The 11,669-nt window shown below is 47.0% G+C and overlaps 1 non-coding gene across 1 annotated transcript; it reads left to right on the top strand.

Moving 5' to 3' along the window:
* The first annotated feature begins 10,550 nt into the window (after positions 1 to 10,550).
* LOC112936259 (small nucleolar RNA R71) lies at positions 10,551 to 10,657 on the top strand. The gene has a single exon (XR_003238386.1). It is a non-coding gene; the product is annotated as a small nucleolar RNA R71 (small nucleolar RNA).
* The last annotated feature ends 1,012 nt before the right edge of the window (positions 10,658 to 11,669 follow it).

The following is an 11,669-nucleotide window of genomic DNA, read 5'->3' as shown; positions in this document are numbered from 1 at the left end:
CCCTGTAGGTTCATATATACTCGGCTATAACCCGAAAACTTCTTTTCGATCCACGCGTCAACAGCGGCCCCTAGCAGAACGTATTGACCCACCGGGCATACATAAAGATCATATCGGCTGAACCTCTAGTGTATACTTGCATGAACCTGATGAACCCTGAGTTCCTCTCGACACTCAAGGCTGTTGTTGGCCCGATCTTTCGGTGAGTTGTGATAACTACGATTTGGGAGAAACGTTGACGATCCGACTACAACCGTACGAGACGTTGTGTTGCGCCTTAGCGATCGATACACCTCTCCGTGGGTTGCTGATCTTGCCGGTGCAGATCAACCCTATTCCTGCAAGCAAATCGAAGAAACAAGCAAGAACAAGATAAAAGCAATCTGATATTGCAAATAGGAATTTAATACAAATGATAAGTTGGGGTTCCGAAGAACAAGCAGACGGACGGTCTAGCCGACACGCGCGCTGCAAGCAAGTAGCAATGGCTAAACTTTAATCTAACAAAACCCAAGAAACCCTGAAGGGGTACCTAACTATATAAATAGGGGTGGGTGGATGACCTAGGGGTGCCTAGGGTCGTGCTCCACCTGGCTGGGGCGCACCCCACATGGGCCCCACCTGGGCCGGGGTCCCAGACGAAGTTACAAGCCCATAGGCCCATTATAGGTGACGCAGCACCTTGTTGCTTCAATTGCGGCTCAATAAGATGGAATTTCGCAATGAGGCTGGATCCATTGGAAAGAGGACTCCAAGAGCTTTCCATCAAGTACTCACGGGCCGAAAACGGAGGTCGTATGCAGATTCGGCAGCCGTTTGAAGTCAGCAGTGTAGTAGGTGGCCGAATCGGATTCCAGCACTTGGAGGACTTGATCTTGATATCTTCTTGTTCATCCATGATGTGAGCAATGGTTGCATCTGTGGTAGCCATGGTCACATCATCCTCCCCTTCTTCACGGAAAACTGTCCTCGATTTTTCCATATGGTGCTCTTTGCGTAGTCCATTTACAACAACCTGTTTCTTCCAATCAAAACAAGGCAAACTCGAGACAATTTGGTTAGCAATAACATTTTTCTCTAGCTTGCATATTTTATCCACATGTACAGGAGGTTCTAAATCCGAGCAGATGTAAACTCTATGCACAAAATATATTCCAAGATCATTATATTCACCAAAGATGTGAAATATAACATTGGTTGGATATGGCAAATCAGACTTAGCAAATAATTTCTCCTTGAAATTATCGAGCTCACAAAAATCATCAAACTGAACATAGCCCAAAGTATTTAAAGAAGATCTCAATTCACGCTCCTCTACTTCATTAGCAATGTGAACAACATGCTTAAAATCAGTGCAGTATGAATTAACAGTAGGAATAGCATGTTCATGCACAAGTTGTGGCATGGATATAAGTGAAGCATTATCGCATAACTCTTCTTTATCACAAGGAACAGCAAACAAATCAATTTGTGACAAAGGAATCTCAGCAGTTGGTTCCACTAATGGTTGCTCTGCTATAGCATGAAAAGTGGACAAATTCAATTCATTAACAACACACTCACCTTTATTAATTTCAGCACCATTAAGTTTACCTTTGATGCCCTCTTCAGATAATGGAGGTGCCTCGACTTTGAGTGTGATCAATGGGACTGGCGGCTCTTTCATGTCTCTCTCCTCCTTTTCATGATTATGCACTTCCTGCAAATGGTTAGTAATAGAAGACAAAAACATAGCATGTTGCTTCTTCATGTCCTCCTCTATTTTACTTTCAGCATTGCAAGCAAGTTGTAACAAATGAGAAAGAGATGTATATCTTTGACAATCAAGCATGTCCTGAATTTCTTTGTTAAGCCCACATAAAAACCTCAATTCTTTAGCTTCTTCGCATTCATCTAAACCACAACGTAATAAACAAGCTTGCATATCATGATAGTATGAAGTAACAGTTCTGGTATCTTGTTTTAAACATTGCAGTTTGTTGAACAAAATGTCAGCATAATACATGGGAACATAAACATCTCTGAAATATCGTTTCAGGTCTTTCCAAGATTGTGGTATTTTGTTACGCCTACAAAGATGTTTCCAATCATTAGAAGCATGTTTAATTAAAACACTAGAGGCACACATAACCTTTTGTTTCTCCGACAAGACATGCTTTTGAAATTCACTATCAACCGCTAGCTCCCAATTAATGTAAGCACGAGGATCATAGTCTCCCTCGAAATAAGGCAGTGCAGATTTGATCTTACCTAGAACATCATCACTTACCTCATAATGGTCATGTTGATCCCTCCTCATGTCTCGACGAAGATGTCGATGTTGAGCGCAGCTATCCCCAATTATCTTGCGTATCCCTGCCATTGTTAGTAGAAAACAAGAAACATACACAAAAATATGCGCGTTCCTATTAACTACTAGGTAGTGGCAGCTCAAAAATCGCACACACTCAAGCTTTTAACCAAGCTCTTACAAGATCTTACCAATGCAAGTGGAATGGTGACATACACCGACTCAACCAAGCACCCCAATGAAGGTTGGATGTATCGATGCCTTGGCAAACACTTGCGGTACAGCTGTAATCAAATATGTGGAGCTCTGGGTAGGCTTAAATATGTAGCAAAGGAATAGCAAATGCTCAAATCAGATAATGCAAAGTTGAATAATTGTTCAAAGTCAAGTACCGTGCTGGTCCTAGGCTAGAACGTACTAGAGACGCGAGCCTAGACACAAACGATACCACAAGATAGCACTAGGAACAACTCATGCACAACTCTGATATATGAAGTTCAGCTCAAACATAACAGTATTTTCTCTTTTCTTTCTTTCTTCTTTCTTCTTTTCTTTTTTTTCTTTCCTTTTCTTTTCTTTTTTTTTGGTGCGGCTTTTTTTTTCTTTTTTTTTGCACCTTTCTGCCTTTTTTTCACTTTTTTCTTGATTTTTTTTAACAAAAACTGACTCAAGGACCTTAATGTAAGATTACAGGGACTCAAACATAAATATAAAATTTATAGGGACTCAAATGTAAAAGTCTAAACCCAAAATTAAAATTATACAAAAAATGGAATGCTGAATTTATGCCGGTTCCGTTTTTCCAAACAGATCTCGAAACCGACACCAAACAAAAATTCGCCAAGGTGTTTGAGACAACTCGGAACCGTGGAAGAGAGGGAGGGAGTCGGACTCGGCCAAAGGGGCGAGTGGGACTCGGCCAGGAGGTGGAGTGGATGGCAGCCGAATTTGGTGTATGGGATAAAAAGGAAACTGATTTTTAACCAATCCAATCTACTATATCTTTCCAAAACAATCTTGACTACTTCCAAAATTAGATATGGTAATTCACCTTCCTCCTCTCGTGCACGACACAGGCACGGCCAAAACAAACACACACAAGGATCGGCAAACTCTAGATGCAACTCAAGAACTCCAAAACTAACCGACAGAAACTTCTGAAAACTACAAAAATAGAACCGTGGCAGCGAGCCGATTCCGTTTTCGTAGGTCCTGACAACAACAGAGACACGGTGGCAGCGACGACTGTGGTACAAAACGTGACCAGAACTCGAAACTCTAAACGAACTAGACGCTAAGACCAGCAACACGACGTGACGATGCAACACAAAATTCAACAAAGCAAAAACTGAAAAGAACAATGCAATGGCACAATATGGCTAGGTAAATGATACGAATTTTTTTGTATGGCTATTTTCTGGTTATAGGAAGATAAAAACTCACCGAGCAACGAAAGCTCTGCTACCACCTGATGAACCCTGAGTTCCTCTCGACACTCAAGGCTGTTGTTGGCCCGATCTTTCGGTGAGTTGTGATAACTACGATTTGGGAGAAACGTTGACGATCCGACTACAACCGTACGAGACGTTGTGTTGCGCCTTAGCGATCGATACACCTCTCCGTGGGTTGCTGATCTTGCCGGTGCAGATCAACCCTATTCCTGCAAGCAAATCGAAGAAACAAGCAAGAACAAGATAAAAGCAATCTGATATTGCAAATAGGAATTTAATACAAATGATAAGTTGGGGTTCCGAAGAACAAGCAGACGGACGGTCTAGCCGACACGCGCGCTGCAAGCAAGTAGCAATGGCTAAACTTTAATCTAACAAAAACCCCAGAAACCCTGAAGGGGTAACTAGCTATATATAGGGGTGGGAGGACGACCTAGGGGTGCCTAGGGTCGTGCTCCACCAGCTTGGGGCGCACCCCACATGGGCCCCACCTGGGCCGGGGTCCCAAATGAAGTTACAAGCCCATAGGCCCATTATAGGTGATGCAACACCTTGTTCCTGTGATTCTGGCCACACGAGATAGAATTCAGAGAAGAGGCTGGATCCGTTAGAAAGAGGGCTCCGAGAGCTTTCCATCAAGTACTCACGGGCCGAAAACGGAGGTCGTATGCAGATTCGGTGGCCGTTTGAAGTCAGCAGTGTAGTAGGTGGCCGAATCGGATTCCAGCACTTGGAGTACTTGATCTCGATATCTTCTTGTTCATCCATGATGTGAGCAATGGTTGCATCCGTGGTAGCCATGGTCACATCAACCACGCTAGAAGCAGGATAGTCTTACCAGCAGTTAGAACTGATTGGAAAGTTAGTCAAGGGTCATTATGTTCATGAGCTAAGTGAGAGTCACTTTTATGTGGAATTTCCTATCATCAGCTAAGGGTTAAGTTCCAAGTCTTGCCGGGATGAAAGTGCCTCGTCATTGCTCCATTTTGATAGATCGACGAAGTTTTCAGTTTTCAAAGTCAGGGCTCTCTGTAAATTCGAGAAGTGTTGGTGCTTTTTTTTACGGACAACAGTTCAAAGGTTCCCAGTTAGGCAAAAGTATGACTACTCTCTGTAAGGGGGGTAGGTCGCAGAGATGAGTTTTGGCTCGCCTCGTCGCCGTTTCCCTTGAAGGTTCAACCTAGTGCAACAATTTGGGAAGTACTTGAAGGAGCAAGTTGCAAGGTGCTAGCAGAGTTACCCCAATCTCAACTCGATAGGTTCAATTCTAAGGTACACTCGTGAGGCCAGGTCAATAGTTCAGCTTAGAGAAGAAACATCAAGGAGAGTTGCAGTTCAGACGAAAGACAGGTCAGGCAGGTTTTCCTGGAATTACTTGCCGTTCGAGTCAGGACCAGTTCAAGCGGACATAGGGTCAATGAGTTACAAATGCCAGATGCAAGTTTCACCCTCTTCCAGCCAGCTTGGTGAGTTGTCAGGTTATCAAATTGCTAGTATTGACAGTTCAGCCCAAGATAAGTAAGTTTTGTGAGTATCCGTAGTCCTACTCTGCGTCAGTTCAAGTAGAACCAATCAATTCAGTTTTGGGAAGCAACAGGACCGCAGAACTGAATCTAGCCAGATCACTCATACAGGTTTGGTTAGTTAATCGGTCTTGTGGGGTGTCAGAATTCCAGGGTCCAATCCAATGATATCAGTCAGTTTGTAACAGGAAGGAACAGTGCAGTGTACAGATTTGTCAGATCAGTCAGACCACCCCGCAACCAGCCTTCTTTCTAGCCATCCCAGAATCTCGGGACGAGATTCCTGTAAGGAGGGGTAGATTTGTAACGCCCCGATTTTCGTTCGGGATTAAAAATCATTAAATAATGTATTTTCTAGAAATTAAATAAAAGTTAAAGCAATTTAATAAAGTGCATTATTGAGGGAATTTAAAATTTCCTTTAAAAATCATTAGCCGAGAATATTTTGTAATATTCTTTGTGCCCTAAAATACTCTCTGAAATTTCCCGCGAATTTTCGGAGCTCGAGAAACAATTTGAATAGCACAAAGTTCATTTAACCAATTAACTAAAATGAAAAACAAATTAAAAACCTCCTCTCTCCCTTTTGGGCCGCTCCCGGCCCAATCCCCCTTTCTCTCCCGCGGCCCGCGCCCCTCTCTCCCTTCCTCGGCCGGCCTCCCCTCTCCTCTCTTGGGCCGTCGGCCCGTTTCCCCTTCCCCTCGCGCAAAGTGTAAATAACCCCCTAGGTTCTCCTCCCTCTCTCCCTCCCCGACAGGTGGGCCCGGCGACCCCACCTGTCAGGCCCTCCTCCTACCTCCGGCTTCCCAGGCCGAAGCCGCCATGGCCGACGGTTGCCGCCCACGTCCCGTCGAATCCGGCGCCTTCCCGCTGGCACCCTCGCTCCCAAACCGAGTAAAATCGGTTCCCTACCACCTCCTCCACCTTTTCCCCCACTCTCCCCGTGAAAATCGGCGCCGGTTAACTCCTCCACCACCCCACGTCGGCGCCACACTTCGCCGGCTGTTCCCGCCTCTCCCAGCCACGATCTCCATCCCCGAGCCTTATATAAAGCACCCTCGTGCTCTCCTCTTCCGTTTCCTCCTCCTCCCCGAGCTTCCCCGTGCCCGAAACCACATCCTCCCCGGAGCCCACGCGCCGCCGCTCCCCGGCGAACTCCAGCCGCACCGCGCCACCGCTCCCGTTCACCCCGCACTGCGCCGTCGCCCTCCCCGGCACCGCAGCCGCCGTGCGCACCCCGTCCACCGCTCCATTTCCCCTCTCCACCTTCGAAGCGCCACAGCCACGCGCACCACCTTTCTCCGCCGCTGCCGCTGGCTCCAGCCGCCGCTTCTCGCTGCTTCAACCACCGCCGTGCCGTGCCGTCGCCACCGTCGGCATCGCCGCGCCGAGCTCCACCCCGTTCTACATCTCTTTTCCCCAATCCACCACCGAAATTCCACCTCCACTGTCCACCCGAGCCGCCTGAACTATACCGCCTCCAGCCGCTGCCTCTCCCGCTCTAGCCGTCACCGCGCAGCGTCGCCACGCTCCACAGCACCCTGGCTGCCGCTCCACTCTGTCCAGAACCCCACGTGAGCCGCTTTTCCAAAGTCAAGGTAAGCTCCACTCCGTATCGCCGCCGTCGGCCGTCGTTTTTGGTCGCTCCGTGCCTGCTCTTCCCTCCCTAACCGCTCCAATATCTTCCCCAAGTCTTGCCGGCCCTCGGCCGTGCCTCCGTTGTGGTCGGGCGTCGTCGGAACACCGTTCCCATCGCCTCCCGTGCCGGCCGCTGCCATCCTTTCCATCGCCGGTCACCTCCCTGTGGTCGTCTCGCCGCCGCAGCCCTCGGTGAGCTCTCCCTCCGCCTCCTCCTTTTTCCCCTCCTCCGCCGCTCCGTGTGCCCGCTGCCGCAACGCGCCGCCGTCGCCGGCGGTCGTCTGGCCGCGTGCCGCCGTGCGCCGTCGCTCAACCGGGTCGGCTTTGCGCCTCGGTGATCCCGGTCCACGGTGGACCGGAGCCCTTGTGTCGCTGACCGGTGGAGCCCGCTTGCCGGCGCCGCCCCTTCCCCTTGATGACGTCAGCGGCTTTGCCTTTTCCTTTGGAAAATAAATAATGAATGCGTCATAAATTGGAATTAATTCTAGAAATCCATTAAAATGGCTCAAAACTTCTAAATTTCATATCTAATTCATTCGGACTCCAAATTGGGCCATTCAACTTGCAAAATCCATCTAAAATTGAGCTCTACATGTTTGTTTACTTTTTATGTACTGTTTGCTTGGTGTTTATTAGAGTTTTTCCTCATTTTGCGTGCCAGCGAGTAGATTCCGTTGTTTCAGAAGTCCGCGGTCGCGAGGAAAAGAGTTCAGAAGATTGTTTTGAAGAAGCAAGGCAAGTCACACATTCCCCCTTGAGCATGTTGATCCCAATTTACAAATGTCTTACCATTTGCAAATAAATATGCATGTTTTGCTAATTACATGGGATCCGGGTATTACCTATTTGCTTGCTTGTGCCATGTTTACTTGTTATCTGTCTTTTGTCAACATTGGGCTTGTATTGTAGCTTTCCTCTAGCTAACGCATCCAGGCAAGGGTGGGCGTGATGGAGTTTTGATGGGCCCTGCGACGGCCTATGTGGCTTCCGGATTCACCTAGACACGAGAGGGGACTGCCCGCTGCCTTGCGAGGAGTAGGGGTGAAACCTGAGGTGTGGTGTGCTTGGTTAGAGGGGGTTATGCAAAGGGTCCTGTCACGGCCTCTTTCCGGTATGTCGTGGTGGCATGTCGGCGCATGGAAACGTGTCGTGGGGCTGTGTCTTGTGGGTACAGTTGTACACCTCTGATCAGAGTAAAACTATTCGAATAGCCGTGCCCGTGGTTATGGGCGGTCGACCAGATTCACCGTGATTAGTCCCACCTTAATAAATCGACTCAATGCATTGTAGTTCAGGTGGGTTGGTTGGGCCTGTTCAACGTGGTGTTGCTTTGATCAGTGGAGATTTAATGTTACTTTAATTACTCAACAGTTTTACTGTTTTGCTCAATAAAATGTTTTACAACCGCCTTTATGCAAATAGCCACAAACCGTCCTTGTGTTCCCCTTGCACGTCTGCATCGTTGGTGTGGCTTGCTGAGTACGGTGGTTGTACTCAGCCTTGCTATTATTCCCCCTTTTCAGAAGTGTAGTGCTTCTGAGCTGAAGACGAAGTTAGAGGACCAAGGCTCAGACCCCAGTTGAGTTTTGCCTGTGGAGAGGAGCTGAAGCCCCGCTAGGATCGCTTTTTTCCGCTGCTGCTGCTTTCGTTTCGGTGTGAGGACTAAGTGCCTCTTCTGTAAGTATTTTATGCTTTATTTATGTTTGGAACTGTATATTACTTGTCGTTTTGTGTACCCTGGCTGGTCCTGGACAGGGATTTAATACGCAAAATAGTCTGGAAATTTGGGTTAAATTTCTGGGCGTGACACCTCCCTTCAGTTTAGTTTGCGGATTTTCCACCCGTCTCCGGAGGTGATGGAGCGGGCGTCTTTTGCTTTACTTGCCACACCTTAATCGGTTTTGGTGCGAGCGACGGCTTCCTTTGAGCCGGCATCTCTAGCTTCTTGGCCGGTATATTGGATTTTACCGGCATCTTCCAATAACGGTTCCTGGGATTAACTTTTTCCTTCTCCAGGAAGTTCTGCATGAACTTCACCAAGCTGTCCGTCTTGGGTAGCTCCACTTCGACCACTTGAATGTTTTGCGGGTTTGGCCCATATTTGATTTGGACCATGGAGCATTGTTCGGTCCTTAGTTGAAACTCAAATTTTTCTTCCTTCCCGTTTATACGGAAACGGATGCTTCCCGTTCCCACATCAATGTTGGCGTTTGCGGTGCTAAGGAACGGACGCCCCAAGATGAGCAGTGTTTCCTTTTCAGTGTCCATGTCAAGCACCACAAAGTCGACCGGGATGAAGAAATCTCGAATCTTGACCAGTACATCCTCCACTATCCTAGCCGGATAACGAACTGACGAGTCGGCCAACTACAGGCGCTTTGGTGTTGGTGCCAACATCGTGAAGTTGAGCTTGTCGAAGACGTCTTTGGGCACGACGCTTACGCTTGCTCCAAGGTCGTAGAGAGCTTGGTCGAATTTCTATGTCCCAATCGAGCAAGTGATCGTGGGACACCCCGGATCCTTCTTCTTTTCTAGGAGCTTGTGGAGTATAGCGTTGCTGCACTGCTCCGTCAGTTTGACCACCTCAGTTGTTGGCAGCGGCCTTTTGTTGTTGAGAATATCCTTAAGATAATGTGCGTATGTTGGCAATTGCATGGCATCCAACAATGGCACATTGATATGGATCTTTTGAATCACCTCAACAAAATGGGCAAGCTGCTCGTCTAGTGACAGTTTCCTGCTTCTTTGAGGGAATAGCAACAGTCGTGTGTCACAGTATTCTTGCGACACTGTCTTCTCTAGCTAAACTTATTCATCAGCCTTGTTACCAGATGATGCTTCCTGGGTGATACTGCTAGTCCCTGCAGGGTTAGGATTTGGCGGATCATGAGTGGACTTACCTCCCCTCATTGTGATCGCCTTAACATTTTCAACGGAGGGTTCGGGTTGCCCCGGAATCCACCCAGACTCATTTGCAGGTACTAAAGTAGCTAATTGAGCCAACTATGTTTTAATTATTTTATTAAAGCTTAGCTGGTTTTGGAATGCAGAAGCGAAGCCATCTAGCTTAACATTTATATTTTCTAAGACCTTGTGGAATTAGCAGCTAGCTTTTTGCTAAGAGCATCTGTGGTTTTAGTTTGCACAAAGACGAGATCTTTCAAGGAGGGTTGGTTAGAAAAGTTACTGTTATTATTACCTCCTTGGTAATATGGGCGTGGCAGATTCCACCCCTGATCTCCTTGTGGACGAAACCCGTTGTTGTTGTTGCCCATGTACATCACCTCTTCACGGGTTTCTGGGCAGTCGTTCCCAGAGTGACCCATGCTGTCGCAGACCTAACACGTGACATGTGAGTCAAAGGCCTTGACGGTGCCTTCTGGCCTCTTCTCGTGGCCGTCCAATCGTTTCATGAGGAGGTCTAGCTTGGCAGCAGGCATCTCTGTCTCTTTGACGGTGTGCATGCCTCGCTGACAGGTCTGGAGTCATTCCTCGCTCCAGTCCATATTGGAGACCATTTTCTCTGTGAGATCGACAGTTCCTCGAACTGTCTTCAAGAAAAAGGCTCCACCAGCTACCGTGTCCAGTTGATCGCGAGACATAGAAGTGAGTCTGTTGTAAAAATTTTGCAAGATCAACTAGTCGTCCATCCCATGATGAGGACAGGCCGCCATATATTCCTGAAGTCGTTCCCACGCCTCAGGAATGGACTTATCCCTCGTCTGCTGGAAACATGAGATTCTCCCACGAAGGGCTTTGGTTTTGCTCATCGGGAAGAATTTTGACAGGAATGCCATAGAGCATTTGTCCCAAGTGTTGATCGTAGCACGGTTGGCATAAAACCATTGCTTCGCTTTCCCATGGAGGGAAAACGGGAACAATCGTAGCCTGATGGCATCCGGACTGACACCCTTCATAGTGTACGTGCTGCAGATCTCCAGGAATTGTTGTAGATAAGCATTGGCATCCTCATTAGGCTTGCCGCAGAACAGGCTAGCCTGCGCCATCGTGATAAGGCTGGACTTTAGATCAATATCCACGTCTCCCATGTTGATTTGCGGCCGGTTGCCACGTTGTCAGCAGAGGGAGCAGCGAATTCACGGAGGATCTTGTCAGCCATAGTCTTGAAAGTTGGTGGTGCTGGTATGGCTGGTTTATTTGTCGGGAGAGTTTTCTACGGAGCGACGACTCGCGGCTTGACGCTTTGAAAGAAAGTTTCTGGATTTTCCTTGATGTTTTCCGGCAAATTGAAACCAGTCATGCACTACCCTGTTTCCACAATAAAAGTAAAAAACAACCAAGGTTAGCCTGCAAAGGCCAGTGATTATACAAAGGTAAATATAAAGTATTAGTAATGGTAATCTCTTTTATAAATCTTCCCCGGCAACGGCGCCAGAAATGTTTGTTGGTATTTCTTAACGACATTACTAGAAATATAATTCCCAGCAATAGAAATACTCCTGGTATATTATGGTTACAGATTTCATGCGCAAGCACACAGATATACCATTGTAGCATTTCACCCGAGAGTATTCCAAGGGTATCGTATTTGTTTAATCCTGTGGGAAGATTATAATAGAGAGAACCGTACTAATAATTTATATATTACTTGTAATAACCATAGTCTAAATAGGGGTTAATATAAGCATAGGGTAGAGTGACACACAAGCATAAGACTACCCATTCTCATATTAAATTATCTGAGCTAAGTGGAAAGAAAATAGAAAAGAATCTATTCCTATACTTCTAGTATACATATTATACATA

This window comes from Oryza sativa, chromosome 8, assembly GCF_034140825.1.
Source record: "Oryza sativa Japonica Group chromosome 8, ASM3414082v1".
Classification (NCBI taxonomy): domain Eukaryota; kingdom Viridiplantae; phylum Streptophyta; class Magnoliopsida; order Poales; family Poaceae; genus Oryza; species Oryza sativa.
Note: the sequence above shows the minus strand (reverse complement) of the source record. Positions and strands in the feature narration are given on the sequence as shown.